Source organism: Rousettus aegyptiacus, unplaced genomic scaffold (genome assembly GCF_014176215.1).
Source record: "Rousettus aegyptiacus isolate mRouAeg1 unplaced genomic scaffold, mRouAeg1.p scaffold_m13_p_4, whole genome shotgun sequence".
In the NCBI taxonomy this organism is placed as follows: Eukaryota; Metazoa; Chordata; class Mammalia; order Chiroptera; family Pteropodidae; genus Rousettus; species Rousettus aegyptiacus.
In genome coordinates, this window is record NW_023416307.1 from 23,122,683 (window position 1) to 23,146,491 (window position 23,809).

Genomic DNA, 23,809 nt, shown 5'->3' on the forward strand with positions numbered 1-23,809 from the left:
CAGGCATGTATTTTTGACTTCTCCATCTACAGGGTGAAAGGAAAACATTTGTATTAATAGCCTGCTATATGTTGGTCACTTGAAAATGTATTTTCTAATTTATTCCTCATAACAACTTTATGAGTTAGATGTTACCCCTATTTTTTTCAGATAAGAAAACCAAGACTCGGGTTAAGTTAACAAAATTTTAAGTTAGTAGATTGGCTTGGTCTAATGGCAAAACCATAAATGCCACTCCAAGTTCCCTCCTCTTTTTCTTTGTAACCATATCTGTTAATCAGGTAACAAATTGCTCCCTTCAACATGGTTTACTAGTGAGTTGTCTGTGTGGGCATTTTTTGAAATGCACTACACGCTGAATATGCAATTAGTAGCTTCTTAACCAACCCAGAGCACACATTAGTCAACAGTACAGAAAGAAATCCAAAGGATCATTTGTTTCTTTAACTACCCAGTTAATTTTTGGGTATTAATCACCATCCGCAGCAAATTTTTTCAAAGGATGGGTAATACATATATGAATAATAATAGTCAGTAGTATGCTGATAAATGTTTAATAACTACTCTCTAAGTAAAAATTCTTGATTAGTAGTGTTTGTCAATTTCTATGGTGTAAATACTTCTACCATGAGTAATATTTAATAACGGCTGTGTTTAACAACTATCTTGCAAAATTCCTAAAAATTTAGCAATCACAAGCCTATCCAGGCTGGTTCCAGCATATTTTTGAATTAGCTAACAGTTATTGAGCACTTAACTAAGTTTTGTGCACCATTATAAGTTCTCAGAGGTATTATCTCAGTTATTCCTATTACACATTATGTCCATTCTAACATGTATGGAAATTGAAAGATTAAGTAAATTGCCCAAGGACATGCTGTAAGTGTGGGAGCTAAGATTGTACTGGGCACCTGAAAACGCTATCTTCCTTTGTGAAAAACATACACAAATATCTTACTATTTTAGCCTTCTTCATTTCTAATAATTTAGAAGGCTCTGTTTTGAATTCTGTTATTATATAACTTATGAAGAAAATGTATATTTCAAATAACTGTGTAATTTTCTGCCTTAGTAGAATGAAGTAACAGGAAAGCAAGTACCAGGAAGGCAAGAGTCTAATCATCTGCTGTTTTTATATACCTAATGTTTAGCTCAGTACCCATCATGTAACAATCTCATAAGGTATGTTTATAGAATGTAATATATGTAATATGTTTTTATCCCTTCACGGAAAGTTCTCTAATACCTCTATAAGTTTTTGTAAATGTATTTAAAATAATTAAATATTTTATGTTTATATCCTTTGACAAAATAATACCACTCCTAGGAATTAATCCTTAAGAACTAATTCAAAAGGAGAAAGAAAAAAGCATTAGACAAGAAAATGTTTATTATAGCGCTACCTATGTAGGCAGAGAAATTGACATATATAAATATCCAAGAATAGTGAACCCATTAAATTATAATACATTTCTTCAAATGAATTTTGTTAAGCCAATAAAAAAGATAAGCTTATTTAGCAAGTTGGAAAAATAGAACAGGATACAAAAGTCCAGCCATGACTTGTAACACAGGGACCATGTTAGAGTGGCTAAGTATAGGCTCTAGATTTAGACCCATCAAGACTCAATTCCAGGATCTTTTAATTTGCCACACAACATGGGCAAGTTACTTAACTTCCCTAATTCTCAGTTTCTCCTATGCAACGTGGAAGATAACTCTTGGAGTCATTGAATTAGCTTTATGGACAGTGCTCAAGAAAACACCTGGCACACTAATGTATTACATATGCATATGGATACATATGAATAGGGATATGGACAAGGGAAAATAATTGATGTTTTGGGTGGGGAGAGTGTTGATTAATTTTTTAAAGATTTTTAAAAAAATTATATGACATAGATGCACTATTTAACAACTACTGCTAAAAGAAAATCACTCCAAAAATATCCTATGAATTAAGTTTACTTCTAATTTAAACTGCCTTCAGTCCAAACAAGTGCATCATGATTCCTCTTGGGGACCTGGTGAGCAGGATTGATGCTTCTGTGCTTCCTGCTGCTCGTAGACTGTTGAGACTCTGCTGCCATTCACTGGTTCACCCAATTTCAACCAAACAGATGTGGAATTAGACTCATTATCATGCTGCAAGGATATACATAGAGTCACGCTCATCTGATCATGACGATGGTGTTGCCTGGTCCTGCTCACATACAAGAGGTGTCTGTAACCCTCCAGGATATCAGGTCGCACAATACTGTTTCTCTTCTTCCATCCATATTTATCTTCCTTTTATCAGACCGAAATTGGTAAAGATGAATTAAAGGTGCATTCTCCCTCAACCTGCAAAGTGCTCAGAGTGTTTCAACACCTAAACCTTAGTTCTAATAAATGTCATTTAAGTAAACATCTTGCTGGATCCACAGTGTAACATTTGGATCAAAGTTTTACTCAAAGCAAAATTGTTAGGTGCGTAACATATCTGGTCATTATGATAAGAGTTCTATGCAGCAAGAATCAATAATAATTATGTTGGTATAAATTATTTTCATTCTTTAAGTGTCTCAAGACTTAGAAATTTTTAGAAAGAATAGCCTTATGAGTCTTCAACTTAAGCAGAAATAAAATCCTGTTCAATGTAAGCTCAAGGCTTGTCACCACCTACTCAAATGTTAGAGTGCTGTTTTTGGCATGCCCAAATCTGCTTAGCTTTCTCTTATTAGTAGGGGCACTTAATTAAACCAAGGCACTCTTTCTGCCTGACCAGGGCAACTACTGATGAGAGCAAAATTGATGGGAGATGAACAGTTAACAGCAGGAGATACATGGGAACAAGAAATAAAAGAGCCATAGTCAAACTGAAGAATATTGCTATAGTATATTATATTTGACATTTACGGCTGTGTCTAATAATGCATCTCTTCTTTCTAGAAGCCCTGTTACTTCATTATTTTAAATTTTGGAAGCTTTTGTTTTAAAAAAAAGATAACAAAAATCTCAGTTCTTCATTCCTCATTAGGGCGCGTTTTTAATTCTGTTTCTCTATTCATTATATTTAAATGTTGCCACTCAACCAGAGGAAAGCTGGAAAAAATCATGTAAATGGCTATACCTGGTTTTTCCAAGGTATTTAAAATTCTATCGTTGTTTCCACAAGCTACAGACAGTGGGTTATTTTTCATGGACAGACAGTGCATTCTTCTCTTGGGGTTTTTATGGACAGACTGTATAAAATGATAACACAATGAATGGGATACTAGCTCTACTATATCAAGGGCCTAAATCAGCTATTTTAGACAGAAACTCAATGAGTAGAGCATGTTTCAAGTAGGTTTGCAAGTACAGGCTATAACACAAAATTTCAGCATCTTTTGTGATTAATTTTCATAAAAGGTTAATGACATTTTTTATAATAAATTAGGGCTGAAGTGAGGGAAATTTCAGTAATGTAGGCGCAGGTTGCAACCTGAATAAAATTGATAAGATTTGCATGCCAAAATTAAAATAGAGACATGATCTATCTTCAGAGTGACAAGGGTTTGGATTATTATGGAAGGTAGAGCAGAGGTGATCTTCTACTTGCCTATTTGTCGTCCCTTCCATGTCATATGATAGTTTTTATAATCGTATAATAAGGTATCATATTCACTGAAGCTCATTTCAATACTCTCCTTCTCTGAAAGAGAAGTTGCTTCACTGCAATTGTTTAAAAAGAAGCTATTTTAAGGTTAATTTATAACTAACCCAAACTTAATCATAGTCATTTTGTTGTTTCTTTCATACCTGTTGTGGAAAAATGATATAAAATGATTTCTTAAAATTGTCTCTAAGGAGTGTGAAGAAATGTCTATTTGCAGTTAATGACCAAGAAAATCAAGAATTACCCCCAGTTTTCCAATAAAGAATATTTTTTATCAGTTTGAAATTCTTTTTAACGGAAAAATTCACATGGAATTAACTTTTATGCACAGTCTTTAATGCAAACTTAAATTCCTAGGTGTGACATGTGATCCAAATCTCTTTTCTAGTTATATTTCTTCTGAGAGTCCTAAGTTTGTACACAGAGTCTCTTTATCCAGAACTATTATGGCCACACTTTTATAATGATTAGTATTTAATAACTAGATTTATCATGCAATAAGTTATAATAATGTTATATAACTCATACCAAAACAGTTTGTTTTAAATCATTGAAAGAATTTCAGAATTGTATTCTACAGGCTTCCCATTTAATCTATTTCTAATTATTGTGATTAATAAACTTGTAAAATTATGTTGTATAGTCACCAGAGAGAAAAACAATACTTTTGGCTATCTAAAAAAAAAAAAGAACAATAGGGGGAAAATGAAACTGTAAATACTCATAAAATGTAATTCTCTTTGTGGTAAATCTATTTTATTGACTTTTTAATTTATATCTTGTCCACTCTGAAGAAAGAGATAAGATGGTTTATCATTAGGATGACCACGTAATTTGTCATCCAAACTTTTGATAGTGAAAGGGTTACTATTGATCATCATTCTGGGGCAACAGGCATAAACTAACACTATCCCAAGAAATCTGGACCATATAGTCATCCCAGAATACAACAACATAAAATAAAAGGAAAAAAGAAGGAATAAGAAGGAAGAGATAGTGGAAAACCATTCAGGATTTTCTGCCTGAATTTGACAGGATGCGTATCACTTGGCAGGTTGAGAGTTGTGAATCTCCTGTGTCACTATTTCCCAAATTAGGAATACTCAAGTAGTCAGGGTAGGGTAACTGCTATAATAAAAAGATACAACATTTCAGCGGCTTAAGGCAGTAAATGTTTACTTACATCACAGTTCAGTGTAGATCAGTGAGAAAGTATTAATTGGCGAGCCATGGCTCAGGAACCTAGGCAGACAGAGGCTCCTTTCTCTTGAACTTGGGACAAGCAAAGTAGCCTTGAGTATCACCATCCAGCCAAAAGATGAGAGAAGAAAGTGTATTTGGAGAATCTCATAGAACTTTTGTCATATGCCAATTCTGAAAGCAATGTGAATTACTTTTTCCCACATTCCATGGCCAAAACTCCATTGCATGACCCCACCTGACTTCAGGGGAAGCTGAAGAATGTAGTCTAACTTGACCACCAGGAAAAAGTGGAAATGGCACTTAGTGAACACGTAGTAATCTCTATCACTGTCCATTGTTTTTGGTTACCAAGTATTTATTTCACTCTTTCTCTTATACATAGAATAAGGAAATCTCATATAGTTCCTGCCTGGAGCTCAAACTCTAGAGTCTCTGGGAGGAGCCTAGTCTTTATCAGCCTCCGATGTGGCTCTTTGATCTGCTGACCTATGAATGAGAAAGGCAAATTATCAACTCCCCACCCACCTTTTCCATAAATTATGTAAACCACGATGAGGCAGGGATAGACATTTTCTGTTGAAATAAATGGGTAATTGATAATCAGCTAGGCAGCACATTTCTTACCCCCTCCTATTTTTTGCAGAGCCTTGCGTTATTCTTTAGCTTTAATCACAAATGTCATCTCCTTTCTGCTTTTATTCCTTTTGAGAAATCGCCAAAGTATTTGTATCATATAAAGAACATCCTGTATCTGTTTGTTCTCTTGTAGTTCAGATTAGTAGCAATGCAGCTACTTAGTAAGACTCTCCACAGTCCTCATTATTTAAATCATGGAGTTAACAAGAAATAATGGTGTTAACAAGAAAAGAGCTTCTTTATCAGTGATTATTAGGATTATGGAAAGAGATGTATGAGTTCTAAAGGAGTTGAGAAAATTACTTCTGAACCAAGATATACAGGAAGGAGGAAATAGTATAAGAGTAAAGTTATTTGTTTCTTGACATTAACATTATTGTTAAATGGCTTGTATCTTTCTATGGGTCCCTAAACTTGGGTACTTTCTTTTTTTTTTTTTTTTTTTTTTTTATGTTTAATGCCTAAGAACCATATCATTTCATTTTGTTGACACAAACTCCACTGCTGTAGAGAACTGGGAAAATGTGTGAAAGTCTGATACTAATTATTGAAGATTTTATTCTGATTCAAATATAGAGGAATAATGAATAAGCAGTTTTAATTTTTTTTTATTTCAAAATAATTTGTCTTGTAGAAGAGTTGCAACCACAGCATAGAGAATTCCTGTATAACCTTCACCTAATTTCTTCTAATGTTAACATGTAGCATAACCATGTTTTCAAAAGGACGAAATTAACTTGGTATTATATTCATCCAATCTACAGATTATCTGGATCTCATTATTTTTCCTACCAATGTCCTTTTTCTGTACCAGCATCTGATCCAGAAGCCCATGTGGTATTTTGTTGTCATATCTCCTTAGTCGCCTCCAATCCGTGTCTATTATTCATTATTTCCTTGACTTCTATCACCTTAACTCTTCTGAAGAAAATTTTCAGATATTTTGGAGAATGTGGCACAGTTTTGGTTTGTATGAGTATTTCTCAAGGTTAGACTGAGGCTATAGAATTTGAGAAAGAATATCACAGAAATAAAGTGCCTGTCTCATCGTATCATTTTGGGAGCCACACCATAGCAACCTGACCCTTCACTAGTGATGTTGTCTTTGATCACTTGAGTGAGTACTACACATCAGTTTTCCTCATTATAAAAGCCACTGTTTTTCTCTTTATCATTAATAAACATTTCTGGGGCGATACTTGGGGTCAGTGCATCTCACCTCTCACTACAAGTACCTTACTTCCTCCAGATTTTGTCAAGGTGGTTGATACTCCAACATCCATTCCATTTGAGGAGAGCAATCTTAGTCGAACTTAATCAACCTATTTCTTCTGCCAATGACTGTTTTGGAATAGGTTGTGACTCACTTTTGTCCAATGAGATAGGAGGGGAAGTATGTGTGTAAACCTAAGAATTAAATTGCTTAGTTATAAACTATGTGCATGTTCAACTTTAATAGATACTACCAAATATTTTTCTAAAGGGGTTATATCAGTTTACTCTTTCACCGAAAAGGTGTGCGTTACAGTGCTCCATGTCCTTGCCAACACTAGGTAATGTCAGTCTTTTCATTTAGGCATTCCGATGTGTGTGTGTATGTATAGTAGTATCATGTGGCTAATGATATTTATATATGTATTAATATTTGTATCCATATCCATTCTATATCAACTTCTATATATTTCATCCTTTTGAACTTATAGCCTGAGTGTAAATTGTTGGGAAACCACCAAAAGACAATTAATATTCATGCAAACTAAAGTCCTATATGCCATATTAAAGTAAAATGGTGAAAAGGGAGAGATATTAAACTTAATGTATGTTGATCAATGAGTAAGCTCTAGTTAATTTATAAACGTAGAGTTGTTTTGTAAAGTAGAATAGCAAGATAAAAGGTAGCAGTTGCCTCAGTTTATAACATGTAAGCAATGAAACATACTCACCAATTGGGAGAGGCATAAAAAGGCACAATGGAAACGAGGGTCTTTATCAAATCATTTACTCTTTTTGAACAGAGATAGATGATTTCCACCCCCAACCCCCATTTGTAATGTTCTATGGTTATTTATATTATTCTCAATAATTTTTTTATATTCTCTTAATCCAAATATTGGTTGTCATCCACACAGAACCCTGAGACCTAGCGTGGGGTCAGGAGGGTACCCCGAGGCTCAAATCATTGCCCATGACCCTTGGAGAACAGATGCCTTGATGGAAGGACCTCTTTGGTTCTCATTTGAATATAGGCAGTGGTGATTAATATAGACACTTCTCTAGAGAAAAGGTTTTATTTTCTCTTTATGCTGAAACTCATACTGGTGAACAGTAGTAAAGGTCAGTGTTCCAAAAGTTAAGAGCATGAAAAGCCCTAGTTGGTTTTGAGAGGAAAAGCTAATTGTAACACAAATAGCTATTTGGGCTTCAAAAGTATATATACATGTAGGTAACCTAAATATCTGTTATGAGTGTCTATGTAAGTCTATGCATATTTGGGGGGTATGCTTTTAAGATCATAGATTGTGTCTGAGAACTGAGCTAGATCATTTGTCCAGTGAATATGTCAAGGTTCTATTAAAATGTCAATGGGGACACCTTTTCTTGGGCAGTGATGTTAATATTTAAAGTCTGTATAAGCAGTTATCTTCTCTGACATTAATGCCTCATTTTCCATTTGCTTTGAAATCTGTTGCTTAAAAAAAAAAAAAAAAATCATCCATGTCTTGGTTTCTGGTTTTCAAATGTAATTAATGCTCAAAATATTTCCTCCCTTTTTTTTTTTTTTTAACCATTGTAGTTTATTTTTCATTTGAGTCTGTCAGGCAGTATTTAATGTTGGCCAGTTAAGTATTTGAGCACGTCACAGGTTTATTCCACTGATGCTCTAATAGCATCCCTCTTTGGTACAGATAATGAGACATGGGTTTGTTTGGCAACCTTATTCCAGTGGTTCACCTCTGATCATCAATCCAGTGCAGGCTCAGAGCCTTTTGGCATTTTGTACTCCAGGGCCATTTATTTTGGACATGTGGTGGTGAGTGCTAGTTTTTCTTTAGAAATAGTGTAATCTTGGCTTGTCAAATCATGGCCATTTCTATTTGTGAAGTGCATTTTTGTTTATAGGATACTTCATTAATTTCTATAATTTTAAAAAATGTGCAGAGGATAGCATAGAATGATTGATTATACTCCACGGAGTATCATGGATGTGCTTCCAATGCCAGCTTCTCTATCTACCAACCAGGTAGCCTTTGGAAAATTCATTTAATCTCTGTCTGCTGTCTGAAAAATAAAGACTATGACATCTTCTAGGGAGGGTTTTTGTAGATTTAGATATAATAAATTTAAAGTATTTGGCACATAGTGATCACTCTGGACTCTATGGTTGTATTAATTATACGAAACACCTCTCTTCCTCGTACATGCATTGCGTCCTTAGTGACAAGACTGTCCATCTTTCTGCAGTGATATGAAGATCATTTTGTTTGGATAAATAAATGGGAATCTGAGAAATAAAGACTAATGATTTTCCAGAGATTGCTGAACACAAAGATATGTTTTACTTTTTATGAAGCAGATTTTGTCAAGATAAATACACCACTTAAAATATAAAGAAATTATGGCAATTTCTTTTAGTTAAAAATTGAAATAGAAAAAAGTAGATTTTTATTTGTAAAAACTATTATTTTATTGGCTTTTAATTTCCTTTTCTTAAAAAAGAAACTGCGCTATTTGGAGAAGATAAAGTTATCATTTACTCAGAAAAAAAGGAAAAAGACTATCTTTAAGGCTTCTAGATAATGGCACCCATTCTTAACATTATCTAACAATAAAGATTTTGGAATTTCTTTTATCCTCTTGACTTACAGTGATGTGATTTTGACATTGTATCTTACTAATTCTTTCTGACCCCAGGGAAATATATTATTTAGTGAGCTACTTTCTAAGAATTTTAGTCAATATCTTTTGCTTTGAATCTATTTTATCTATGTAGAAAGCTTTATTCTGAGCTACATCTTTGTCAGGGGTTCTTATTGCTTTGTCTAGGCAGAAGACATTGAAGTTGTGTAGCATCGAGGGCAGAATTAAAGGACTAGATCTGAGTGGTTAATTAATGGAACTTAAGTCCAGCTTCTTAACCCTGAACGAAACACTACAATTCCTGAACTGTCTAATTTGTATTGAGCACCTACTATGTGGCAGCCACTATTTAGGCGCTTCAGAAATATCAGTCAACAAAACAGGCACAAATTTGCACAGCCATATTCTGTTGTGGGGGCTGTCATTTATACCTGTAGTGAAGATAGCATAAAATCAAAATTATTGGGTAGGAGCAGGCACTAACGTCTTAACACCGGCTCTCTGTCTCCGACTTCTTACAATTTACTGGAAGCTGTAGGAGGATCCCAAGTCCATTTTGCTGCCTCTTTCTTATAACCCAGCTCCACTGTCAATGTCCAAGGGAGTAGTCCCTGACCCTACCTCCCACCCAGAGTGCTGAATGTCTCTGAGAGCCGCACGTTCACCAGGGGGTGAGACTGAGCCTGTGTCCAAGTGAAAAAACATTCGGTGGAAGTGAGGCAAGGCCCCAGCTGAGCTCATTCCTCAGCAGGGGGCCCCGCTGGATAATTTAGTTCTAATGGGGGTTTGACCTCTCTGCCAAGCATAACAATGGTCAGAGAAGCTTGTTTAACTTGCTGAATCCTAGCAGGAATCTGTACTTTCGACAACACCCTCTCCTCTCTCAGTGTTCCCTCTGCCCTGGTAATTGAGATATGCAGGGCCTTTAACCTTTGAGAAATATTTTGGGCTCTGCTCTTTCCTGAGGTAGGGAAAAAAAGGGGTCCAGGAGAGCAACTATTAAAAATTCCCTTATTCCTTTATAATAGTATAGTTGTTTGTGAACAAATACAAGGCTGTGGAACTCTGGTTGTAAATATAAAATTTAGGAATACCAGGAACTTCTCCATCTGACTCTTGGCACCTCAGTGATCACCAGAGTTCATTTGGCTGGAATCCCCTTTGTCACTGACTGCTCCAGCTGTAACTACTTTGTTGAAAGGGCAGCATTCCCAGTAGGGAAGGACTGGGAACCATCCTGTATATGATTAGCTTGGGTCCCTACTCGAAGGATTAGCATTAAAATTATTTTCGTAATACAATGCCGTATTTTTTAAGGCTAGAAATTATATATCAACTCAAGCGCCTTTATAGAAAAATGGCCACTCTCCTATTACTCCAGGTGTTGTAAAAGTTAGATTTTTTTAAAAATTTATTTATTTGAATAAATAATTCATAAATGTAATACAAAATTCAGAAGAAACAGAAGGATCTACTTGTATAATAATTTTGTACTACATCTTTATTTCTCGGTCCTTCATATCCCCTTAGCAGTTTCTCGTGAATAGACTTAGATATATTGAAACATATATGATTATATACCATACACATTGTTTATATTTTGTGTTTTCATTTATTTGTTTTTTTCTTAATGATGTATCTTGGTCATTGGTCCGTGTACACACATATATCTGCCTCTCTCTTGTTAACAATAGTTGCACAGTGTTTCGTCAATGGTGGACCACAGTTTGTTTTACCAGTCTCCTACTGGCGGACATTTGAGTGTCCTCAGTCTTTCGCTACCAAAGAAATGCTGGAATAAATATCCTTTTACAAACATCTTTGTAAACTGTGAAAATAAACAAAGAACAACCAGATGAGAAAAGCAAAGAGTATTTATTCAGGGTTTGCTATAGCGAGAAAGTCACTCGCCTGGATTTTGGCAGACTCAAAGGCAGCAAAGGAGTGGGAAAGTGAAAAAATAAAAAGGAAAGGCTTCAGGTGCGCCGTGATCAGAGAGACTTTTGGTGTGAGGAGGCTGGAGTGGGGCATCTGCTGAGATTGGTTAGAGGAGCGTATTCAGCTTTTTCTGATTGGTCCTAAGTTAGAAGTGAAGGCAAAAATTAAGTTGTCAGTTATTAATCACATTTTGGATATTTTGAGCTGATTGTTATAGGTGTTATTGTTTAGCTTCCTGGACTGTTAAGAGAGATAGCCGTCTGGCTTTCTGCAAGTCTGACTGATAGCAGGCTGACTTCATGGGCTGTTCATTATAGAGAAGGGATTGGTTTCCTGAATAGGTTGCTATAGGCTGTGGATCAAAGTTCCAATTTTATAAATAGTTCGTTCATTGTTCATTGGTATAGTCTCTCAACACATGCAAATATATCTATAAGATAAATTCCTAAAAGTGGAATATCTGAATCAAAGGTATATACCATTTAATTCATACAAATTTTGTTAGATTGCTTTCCATGAATTTTGGTTACTTTGCAAAAATTTTTTTTGGTTAATTTGTAGTCTTCACACTCTTGGGATATCACAGAGTGTATTACCAAACTTTTCATCTTTGCCAGTCTGGTAGGTAAAAAATTGTATCTCAGTGTAGTTTAATTTATACCTGAGGTTGAGGGTTTTTTTTTTTAATGTATTGAATCATGTTTCTTCTTTTCCGTGAATTGCCTGTTCATGTTACTGGTATTAGCACATTTTTAAGTGCTAGAAAAGGTGTCAATAAGAGAGTATGTCTTTGGAATTTGGAATGAACACCTTGAAAATTAAACCTAGAATCAGGATATGACCAGAGATCTTCTCTTTTAGCAAATTTCAAATGTATAACACAGTATTGTTAACCATCATCACCATTCTGGATGTCAGATCCCTAGATCTTATTCATCTTATAACTGAAAGTTTGGACCCTCTCCCCATTTTCCTCACCCCCAGCCCCTGGCCACCCCCAATCTACTGTCTGTTTCTATGAGTTCGACATTTTTAGATTCCATATACAAATGAGATTGTATAGTATTTGTCTTTTTCTGTCTGACTTATCTCATTTAGCATAATGCTCTCAAGGTTAATCTGCATTGTTGCAAATGTAGAATTTTTTTTTTATGGCTGAAAAATATTCCATTGTGTATATTGGAGATATGTATATGTATTCAATAAACCCCACATTAAAAAAACTTATTCTTACATCAACAGACACTTAGGTTGTTTCCAAGTACGTGAGCATTGAAGTTAGGCGACCAAGGCTCTATTTCCAGTTCAGCCACTCATGACCTTGGGGAAATAGTAACCTTTCTCACCCTCCTCTTCCTCATTGGTTCAATGGAAATATTAGTACTTATTCTAAAGTTCTGGGTGGTCAGTAGAGATGTTTAGCACAGTGCCTAAATACTATATTATAAGTGCTATGTAATTGGCTGACTTACTCCCTTTGGGCCTCTGGAGGACTTTCTAGCCGCTTGGAAATCTAGGCAGTACTGAGATTATTAGCAAAGATTTTAAGTCAAGCCCGTATGAACACAAGTAGCAGACCCTAAAAGCTTTCTAAGTTGGCAGGATTTCTTTAATTAAAAAGTGCTAGTAATACTGTTGAAAGTGGAGGGAAGCCATGGCGGATGTGTGTAGGGTAATTTTGTTACAAATGCAAATTAGTTTTCCTGTCATTTGCTCATGAGCCCACTATTTATAATAACGTTCATAATGAATCAGGCTGATATTTGTTCATACATTTTCCCTTGAGGCTTTAATAACCCTGCTTCTATGTTTTATGGTTACTTGTGGAATGAGACTCTGGTGGAAATACAATCCTATTTTATAGCCTCTGTAGAAATGAGGGGCAGAAAAAAACAGCAAAGGAAGCAAATTAGTGGTCAGAAAGAGTTCCAAGAAAAAGAGGGGTGCCCCTCCAGGCAGGCCTATAGAGTATATGGGGAAGAACCATCTGGAAAGTCTCCATCAACGAAGTGGTTGAGCAGAATTAAAGATATAGCAAAGGCTCGTGAGCTTGGTTAGGCGGAAACCTTAGGTGACCTGAACTGAATAGCCAGACAATTCAGCAAATACCTACTGGTACCTGCTGTGTTCCAGACCCTTTATAAGCTCTAAATTGCACTATCCAATATGATAGCCATTAATCATATGTGCCTATTGAATTTAAAATACTTAAAATTAAATAAAATTGAAAAATTGGGTTTCTCAGTTTCAGTGCCTACATCTCAGATTCTTAAGCCACAAAATATGTGGCTAGTGGCTATTGTATTGGACAGTGTAGAGGAACATTTCATTCATTACAGGAAGTTCTTTTGGGCAGTAGTCCATAGAGGCATAGTTTGAGGTACATGGATGATCAATACATGACTCCTGCCCTTGGAAAATGTATAATCTTGGAAGGCAAATGAACATGTCAAGAAAAACTACTGGAGATATGATGTAAGTGTGTCAATATACTGGTGTGGAGGTTAAGGGCCAGGGTGAGGAGACTTAAAAGAGATGGGTGATAGGAAATATGGGAGGATGAAGGAAGAACAGCTGTTCAGAAAAGGCTTCAGAGAGAATGGAGAAACAGCCTAAATCTTAAAGATGAATTTTCCCTGCAAGCGAACGGGTGGAGGAGAGCATTAGGAGCGGAAGGAGTAGAAGAGCAAATCAAGGAAAGGTGACGCAATGTGGAGTGTTCAGGAAAACGACCCTGGTTTCGTGTGGCCTGGAGTACTGAGCCCAGGTTGGTAAGTGAGGCCGAGACTGCGAGGTTTCGGGCACCACACCAAGCGGTCAGGGTGTTATCTCATAGGCAATGAGGAAATAGTAAAGGGTTTTAAACAGCAGAGCAAATTATAACATCAGATTTATGTGAATTGGAATGGAAAAAGCTTGGAGTTTGTTGTCAAAGGGTTGATGTTTTGAATGTTGCATATTTCACTGCCTTTGGTCAATTTAATTCTTCTGAGTCTCAGTTTTCTCATGTGTGAAATGAGAAATCATCCACCTCATAGGGATGATAAAAAGATGAAATCAGGTAACAGGTAAAGCAGCCAGCACAGTCCCTGGTACATAGTAATTGTCCAATAAATCTTAGATCTTTTTCTTTTGACCTTATTGTTACAAAGGAAACAAAATGTGTGAGGCCTGTCTTTGCCTTCAGAGACACATTAATGTCTTAATTAACTAATGAACTAATGTGCTGTAATGTTGAGAGGGAGTAAGAATGCGTCCGAGGAGCGGGACAAGGACCTACTTAACTATTGTACACACACGCACACACACAGTCTCTCCTACCCAAGGTGATATTCTAAACTACAAAAGAGTACTGGCATCACGATGTGTCGGGAGGTGTTTGTTGGGGATTATTTTTCAGTGAGGGATTAGGGATTCTTAAAGGCATGGAATTGATTGAACCAAGGAGAAGGTACTGTTACTACAGAGGTGGAAAATAAAGGTGGTTCCCAGTACAAATAGGAGATAGAAAGACATGGAGCATATAGCAAAACACCAGCCAACCTCCTTCCCCTACCAGAGCATGTCCTGGGGGCTCGTAGGCTGGGAGGGAGTGTAAGGAAGGGCATCTTGAGTTCTGCATGAGGGTTGCAGGTATGGGATATGGAACACTGTAGTGGCTGTGGAGTTAGTTGGATTTCCTGTTTATTTATATGAAGACCTCTTGTTCTCCAATTTTACAGCAAATCCTACTTCTTTTCTCTGGCCATTATTTTACTTCCATATTTTTCTTTTCCAACATTTCCTGTGTTACTTAACAGTTGAAAATTGCATTTAGATAGTACCTTAGAAATCTAATTCTGGTTGTAAATCTATAGCAGTGTTTCCTAGCTGAAGACCTTTAGCTCCTACAACCAGTGAAAATAAAAACGAGTGCACAAGCACCCTTAATATTAAAAAACAAACAAACAAAAACGCAGCTTTGGTTAGAGTTCTGTCGAATCAAGTGGGATGGCAAAGATTACGTCCTATTGATTGAAAGCTCTGAGTGGATTTATTCATCCCTGATTAATAAAACATTGGAAAATTAATTGTCAATGTATGCAGTTTGAGGCATAAAATCTTTCAGAATGCTCGGTTCATGCAGATGGGTGGGGATCACAAGGGACGTTAGGAAGTAAATTGACTGTGAGTCCCTGGCCTGAGGCAGGACTGTTGTATAAGGGAGGGTAAAACCAGCTACATCATCTTTTCTTTAAGATCGTTGAAAGATAATCACATTTTAATACATTTCCTCCTGATATTTGGATTAGACCATTATCAAAGTATGCATAGGTCAGGAATGCCTTTTTATTTCTATGTTTTGTTTAGAAATGTAGTTGGGGAGATGGCATCCCATAAGATTGCACAGTAGTCTGAAAATCATTTGTCATGAGAAACGTACGAGAATGGCAGATGACGCCAAGGTTCATAAACATAAAAGAAGTGTTACAGGCCTAAAATTCCAGAGCTAAATTTTCTTCAAGTCAAGTTTGTAACTTGTTTCTGTTTCTTCTTTCAGTGCAGTTAGGTATTTTAATAAATATTCAACTTAGAACATTCCACTTAAAAATTTTAATCTTTGTAGATTTATAGTATTGCAGTTCCACTGTCAGGATGACAGATACTGGCATGTATTTTAAGGTAAGGTAATCTTATATGATTGTTTTTCAGTGCACTGTATCAATCAGTGCCGTGCCCTGACATGTCATAAAATGTTACAGCTCATAAAGAACCAGTAAATACTTAATTTTAAAGGTACAGCAGAAGAACTATAAATTAAATTGATGACATAACTATAAAATAATTAGTCCAGTATTTCCAGACAACTTTGAGAACTTCTCTATTTTGAAAAAGTACTTGCACTTATTAAGTCTTTCTAATTTCACATCCTGCGGTCAAGTTTTTTTCTTTTTTACTTAATGTCCCAAATATCTCCCCTCTTCTCCCTTCCTGAAGGTAAGTTCATTTCCTCCTCTGAATTTAACTGCCTCGTATAAGCTGATAGTTTCCAAATAGGTACCTCCTCCTAGATATTTCTTTCAGCGCACAGGTCCATATACCCCAGTGCTCAATGGCTTGAATGGGGTTTCCTCCTGATAAGCAGACCTCAAGACAATGGTTTGAGTGCAAGCAGTTAACTCTGGAAGGTATCCCAGAAAGCTCCAGAAGGGGAGTGAGGAAGTGATACAGGACTCGAGGATTCATCGTGAAACAGAAAACCACTGCGTGCAATGGGGGTTTGGTCCTGGATGGGGAACTCTGGGAGATAGTATAGAAGATACCTTTGATTTATTTACCCCTAGAGAGATGAGAGAGCTTGAGTTTGTATTTTTCAACTACCTCCGTCATTGCCTGAAGGCTGCTTCAGGGAGTAGCTCCCCATGGAGTTGGTTTGGATGTCCCTGCATGCGGGGGAGGGGAAGCTCTCAGGTGGTAATCTCAGGTGCATGCCCAAGGGGGTATGGACAGTGCACCATGGTGTGGAAACTGCCATTTCCACAGAAATGTCACTCAGATTCATCTTGCTCTGGAATCCAAACCTGTTTTCCTCCACACCCTGAGGAATGTACTGCAATGTACTCCTTGATTCAGGCAGCTCCCGCCCCGCATCAACCACTTCCTCTCAGGACCAAATCTTATTAATTTTACCTCCTTAATAGATCCTACTCTGTCCACTCTTTTTTTTTTTTTTTCCTCGAACCTGGTGCTACATTACTTTATTCCCTCAGTATTCTCCCCATACTCTCCTGCCTCCTGACTGGTTTGCTGCTGGTCACGTCTGTCTGCCAGCCTGTCTTCTGGAGGTGAGTGCCAAAAGGTAGATCTGACTAAGTCCCTTCTCTGCTTAAATCCTTCATGATTGCCAAGGTAAAGTTTAAACTCCCTGGTACAGCACGTGAGGCCCCTTCATGGTATCACCATGTCACATCTCCGTCTCACTGAGCACCCTGGACACGGTGAACCACCCACCAGTCTAGGGTCTTGGCACAGGACCTCCCCAGTCCCGTTTGTCCAGGGGCGTGTCCCCTGCTGAGGGTGCCTTACCCTGACTCCTGACCTGGCTGACCCCATGCTTGCTCCTATCACTTAACACTCTGGTGTTATCGATGCCTTAATGTCCATCTCTTCAGCTCAGCTCTAGGTAGCCTGAAGGCAGAGGCACTTTGTTAATTAATCTCAGTCTCGAGCATCTAGCACAGGACCTGCTCATGATACTTGCTCGATAAATAGTTGTCAAGTTAATTCATTTGCCAAAATTATCTTTTTTAAATTCTCAAAGCAGTCATATAATATTGTATGATCTTTATAGATAAAAGTGGTGAGACCAGGTAGGCTAAACACCTTGCTTAAAATCACAGAGCTAATAAATGATCAAATCAGGATTCGAACTCAAATCTTTCTCCAAAGTCTATATTCTTTCCATTAAATCACATTAATTTTACCACTGTAAAGCACTAAACTTTTCCTCTATTTCACCCTTAATGAATTTAAATAAAATAACCTGAATTAAAAATTTTTCCTGGAAATGAATGTATTCCCAGCTAGCTCCTTTTAGAAAGGAAATAGTGAACCACCAGGAATATGAAACCTGCAAGGTTCTATGTAGAGCTTACAAACAGTAGCCTGTGACACTGTTGAACTTTTATTCGTGAGGTTAGATCATGGAAACGAATATCCATGATTAGATTGTGATGTCTCTGAGCTTATGGAATTTAAATAAGCATCGGTCATTTTGACCTTCGAGAGGTGCATGTGAGGGCCTGGGGAGTGGGCAGGGTGAGGAGATTTGGAAATACAAAAAGTAAATTTTCATACATCACTGATTGTGGAAGTACAGTGATTATCCATCAATTACACGGCAGTTAAAATGGGTATGTTCCTGGGTTTTTACTGCACTTTTATGCATCCCAGTCTCCTGCAAGAGCTACTCGTGCACCACAGTCCATGCTTGATAGTCAGCGCCAGTTCCAGTGTGTGTTGGAAATAGAGTGGTCATTGGATTTAGAAATAAACAAACAGCCAAAAGAAGGGATGACTCTGTAAGGCTGTTCTTTTCAAATAAAACATGTACCTTGGAACTTACAAGGAAATAATTTCTCAAGATAAAGTTAGGTCAGCCTCATAGGAGTATATTTATGTAGCAGAACTTAAAATGCAAACTTTTATTTACAAAAGTTAATAAACTATAAGTCCAAAGTTGCAAAAGTATATTTTATTAACATCCATTTAAATTCTGGATCAGTTGGATCAGTGATATAAGGACTTGGAAAATATAACACTTGGAAAATTTAAACGTTATGTGAAAATGTAGGAGAGGAAATAAATGAGGAAATGAATGTAAAGAAACTCACTGTAGTACATAGAACATAGGAAACAACAGATGATCATTTCTTTATCATTAATTATCATTAATATTATTATAAGAAAAGACAGTTAATGAGATCTTGTTCTTCTGTGGTGCTGGTATTAACATCCAGCTATCAACACTTACCCCCCCCTCCACACACACATTCTCATCATTCTCATATTCTCTCTCTCTCTCTCTCTCTCTCTCTCTCTCTCTCTCTCTCTCTCTCTCTCTCTCTCTCTCGTATATGAGACTGAAATTAAATTCATGATTTATCAAATGCTCACAATTATACTCTCAAAGAGCATAGCAGATATGCAAGACAAATAGAGGAAATCGAAGACTATTCTTATACATATGGGCCTTCTTACAACACCTACTTTAAAGGTGTTTGTTTGAATTAAACCTTTAGGTTGAATTTTATATTAGTCTGATACCACCAAAATGCAGTAGGATCCCTTTTCCATCAACTTTGTGTTTAAAAAATGTTTCATATTAAACTAGAGACAGAAGATGCTAATATATTAATGGGGTTTCTCAAGTAAACATTGAAATTTTGGAGGTGATTAATGAGTCTTTAGTTCTGATATGGCCCAAATGCTTAATTCTAAATTCCCAGAATGAATGATATCCTTCCAGTTGAGCCAAAAAAAAAAGGTAATTAATAGAAAAGAAAGCAAGCATTAAAAACATACCTACCTATTTTGAAACATGCACTCAATAGATATATTTTGTATAGTGACACAAAATACTTATAAATACTGTCATGCATTGTAAAATTATCATCATCTCTATGCTGTGAAAACTAGAAAGCTTTCTCATTGTTAGTAATTCAACATGCCCTGCCATTATGTAGATGTGCATTTATTTTTCTTTATATCAGATCTAGCTTAAGTGCTTAAATTGGAAAATGTCAAAGAACACACTCACCAAAACTTTACATATGCTTTGTTCTGATCTTCATTATCATTTGTGACGAAGCCCCGTTGCTTTCTCTCTAGCAGCCTGCTTTCAGTAAATATTTGTTGGGCTCCTTCTTTGTGCCAGGAACTTTTTCAGATCATAGGGACATAACAAAACAGATTCAGATGCTTCCCTCACAATGTTAATGTTTTTAGAATGGGTCAGGTTATAGAAAATAAATAATTTAAATAGGTAATTTTTAAAATGCTAAGTGCCATAAAAAATAAAGCTGACAAAGAGTTTGGACTCTTACAGAGGATAGGAAGACCTTCACGAAAAGGTGATGTTTGAGTAAAAACTTGAGTGATGTGAGGGTGAGCTCTATGGATACCTCCGTAACCATGTTGCATGGCATAGGCTTTGAGGCAGGAGCATACAAGGCATGATCGAAGAGCAACAAAAAGCCAGGGTGGCTGCTGGAGAGAGTGAGCAAGAAGGTGGTACAAGCTGAGGTCCGAGAGGTTATGGTGGATCACACTGTGTAGGACCTTGTAAGCCACTGTAACGATTGCTGCTTTTACTCGAGATGAGAAACCATCGGAAGGTTTTGAGCAGAGAAGTGATGTGATCAAACTCTTCCATGTATAGTGTGAACTCGGGGCCAAGAGTGGAAGAAGGAAGACCAGTTTAGAGGCTATTGCAGTGATCCAGGCAAGAGATGACAGTAGTTTGGACCAGGGTGGCACCAATGGCCATGTGGATCTAGCCAAGCTGAAGGACCATCTTTTATCTGAACATCTTGATAATGTATTGAATACTATTGCTATTTTTAAGGTAAAGAAGACTCATTTTTAACATGTGGGCATATTACCAACATTTGGATTTCATCAAGTATCGAAGGCTGTGCTCGAAGGATCTATGTGGCACATACTACATTTCCAAGGAAAAGAAGCTGCACCAGTCATGTCTCTGGAAAATGCTACATTTGTAGGTTCAAGCTGAAGTGTAAGACCTCAATCAGATGACACAATTATCTCCATTATTGAGGACACTTCTAACATTTTGTAGCCAATTAGGGAGATATTGGCGGATTCCCTGGCCATTCACAGGCAGCCAGATGAAACAATCAAAGGGAGCTCACTGGAGGTTTTCCCCTTTTCTGTGCGTGCCTACTATAGTGAAGAATTATTATTTTATAAGCCCCTTTTAGAAACTACAGAGATTTATGGCATATTCAAAATGATAAAAAAAAATGGTGAAAAGTATCTTGGTACTTTTTTACTCAGATGGCAGCACCGCGATGCTAAATTGCACATAATTTTTTTCTTTTGATATTTTGGTAAAGAAAGAAACTCCTTGTTTCTATGTCAGTAAGCATTAGTGTTAGTCTCTGCCATCAGGCTTAAAAGAAATCTTATCCACGATCACAAGCATCACCTTCTTCTTCAGACCCACTCTTTCAAGAAGTTTTGCCAAGAAGTAGAAACAGAATGTAAAGTTTTTCCTCCCATACATAGAAGTGCTGTGCCTTTCTACTAAACATCCTGAAACATGAAATTGCATTTCAGGAAGCAGTTTCATTTATTTGCGTTAAGAACAAAGTCTCTTTTGGTAACAGTTTGATAGAATGGCATACATTTATATGTGAACTTCTTTAATAGAGGTTTTAAGCCCATGGTATTCAAACTGGGGTCCACAAAGTTTTCCCAAGGAGTATGAGGGCATGGATAGATTTTAACAGACAAAAGTTTCTAGAATTTCAACTTCTCGTTAAATATTTCCCTGTGATTGATCTGCCTGAGAACATGCTTTAGATTATATTTTTTCTACTTTTCTTCTGTAACGGCCCTTCTTTTACTTAAAAAAAATATATATATATATTTCATTCACCCAGAATTTAATATGCTACATTGTGCAGGGTGTGAAACCCTCTAAGACATAAAATATTGACACTAATTTTGAGAAAGGCACTGATTCTAATATCTAGGTAATAAATCATTTCGTAAGTCAGATAATTTCCAATTCTGTTTTCAATGAAATTGAAGAAGGACCTAATCCAGTTATCAAGAGATAGATTATTAAATATAATGTTCGATGACAGACATTGTAATTTTAAGAATATAATGTAGAGGATTTTAGAGACTTGAGCATCATTGCTAGAACTGAATTCTTGTCCATTATCACTTATTTGTATAAATAAGGTTTCTCAGGCTTACGTCTATAATAATAGGTAAGAATAGAATTGATATAAAACACTGTCTCGTTCTACTAAGAGGTAATGCTCATTCAAAGATAGATGAATTAATAGAAAAAAGCCTTGATTCATCTCATTACATGATTTTATTTCAGTAAGAATAATTTTACATTTGCTAATTATTGACCAAATTTTATAATATATTTATGTTGTTTTAAAAAATTATGTACTGCTAATATTTATAATGATAATTAAAACCAGAAAAACATTAAATACTTAAAGCCTTGCCAAAGGAAATAAATTTTAAAAATGCATTCATATTTTATGCAGAGAAATAAGATAAAATAATCAATTAAGAGATTTTCCAGCATAAAATTTTCATTAAAGTCAGAAAAAAATCTAAGGTAATTCTTAGGTGAAGTAAAATGTCAAATTCCTTGTCAGTTCACTAATATGTCAACCTTTTACTCTAAATCTCTTAGCATTTTATCATAGTTATTTTCACCTCCTTCTGCATCTCAACCTCTGGACTATCTGATTCTATTTATATTGATCGCTTCTTCTCTTGACCATGAGTCACTTTTTCTTGCTTTTTTGTATACATAATAATTTTTGTTAGGAAGAACATTTTATGTGAAATATTAATAGAGACCGAAGAAAATATTTATTTCTGCAAAGGAGAACAACCCTTTTCAATCAGGCTGCTAGAGTAGGAACTTTGTCATTCTGAACTGTATTTGAACAGATTTGGGGGTTTTTTGCACCTGAAGTTTGATTTGGTTTACCACCACTGGCTTCAAATATTCAGAGGTCATTTTTCAGACTTTCCTTCCAATAGCACCTGGTACCAGAGCATTGTAGATTTCAAACCCTTCCTGTGCTTTGGAGTTCAAATTCCAAATTTTGGAACTATAAGTGATCATAGTTATAGCCCAGATAGCATGGTTTTGAGTCACGAGGCAGTTTTCTTCACCACCTAGTGCTATTCCTGCTTTCTGCACCCAGGGAGAAATCTTTCAGCTTGATTGCCCTTTCCCTGGCTTTTGGAGTGCTGCTGCCCTATATTTTGTGAAGACCTGGAATGCTATGGAAGAGTTTCTCTTAGTTCTTCTGCCTGACTATCAGTCTTTGGTAGTTGAAAGTTTGGGGTGCCTCTGATTTATTTCTCTCAGCTCTCCCCCTGTGTTGCTGTCACTCTCCATCTTTTGAGAGAGGTTTGCACTTGGGAGAGTCTCTGTGTATGTCCAAGGAAAATCTTTCTCAGCTTTCCTTCTCTGACCCCTAGCTTTAGGCATATTACCCTCCATATTCAGTAAAGACCTGTGAGTAAAAGTTGGTAGATAGGTGCATGTTCACAAGTTGAATGGGGTTCCTAGGGTTATAATTCATCACGTCATCCCACACAAACTGCTCAATATTTGTTTAATGTTTACATGGGTTCTTCTTACCCCTGTCTATAGGGGGAGCCATAGATCTCTCTCACAAAGGGCTTGTATCTTTTTGGAATTTATTTAGGCATCTTTATAGTTTGTCTAGCTTCCTTTGTAGCTCATTTCACTATTTATTTATTTGTTTGTTTATTTGTTAAAAAATTTTGCTTGTCTCGTGATGTTCTACATCTGAAGTCCTGTTTAAATATAAATACCTTAAAACTGATGATTGTCAATATCAAATCATTTGCTATTTAGATTCCATTAATTCTACTTAAAAGTGGTATTTAAACTTGATTTTAAAAAATTAGAAGATACGATAGACCAAGAAACATATCCTTCAGAACTAGTTAAACTTAAGATGAAAAACTGTAGATGTCAACTTAAAAATGTAAGAGAATATGTAGTTTTAAATATTCTTTTGGAAGTACATGACTGATCTCAGCCATAATAATAAAGATGATCTTTTTATTATTTCTTCATCATGGGAGTTAAGTTGACTGGCCTAGCTTTGCTTCAGGCTGTAGGTCCATAGACTGGAATGGAATGGGTCAGAGCCTGTCAACTTCCGTCTAGCTCAGAACCGAAGATATTTGGAATGACCTAGAACTCTTTTGAAGAATACATCTTAAAAGCTG

At 36.3% G+C, this 23,809-nt stretch overlaps 1 protein-coding gene across 2 annotated transcripts in view; it reads left to right on the forward strand.

Moving 5' to 3' along the window:
• The window catches only part of LOC107512925 (schwannomin-interacting protein 1), a 774,922-nt gene that overhangs the window by 330,654 nt on the left and 420,459 nt on the right, over positions 1-23,809 (forward strand). The gene's annotated exons all lie outside the window — the stretch shown is intronic.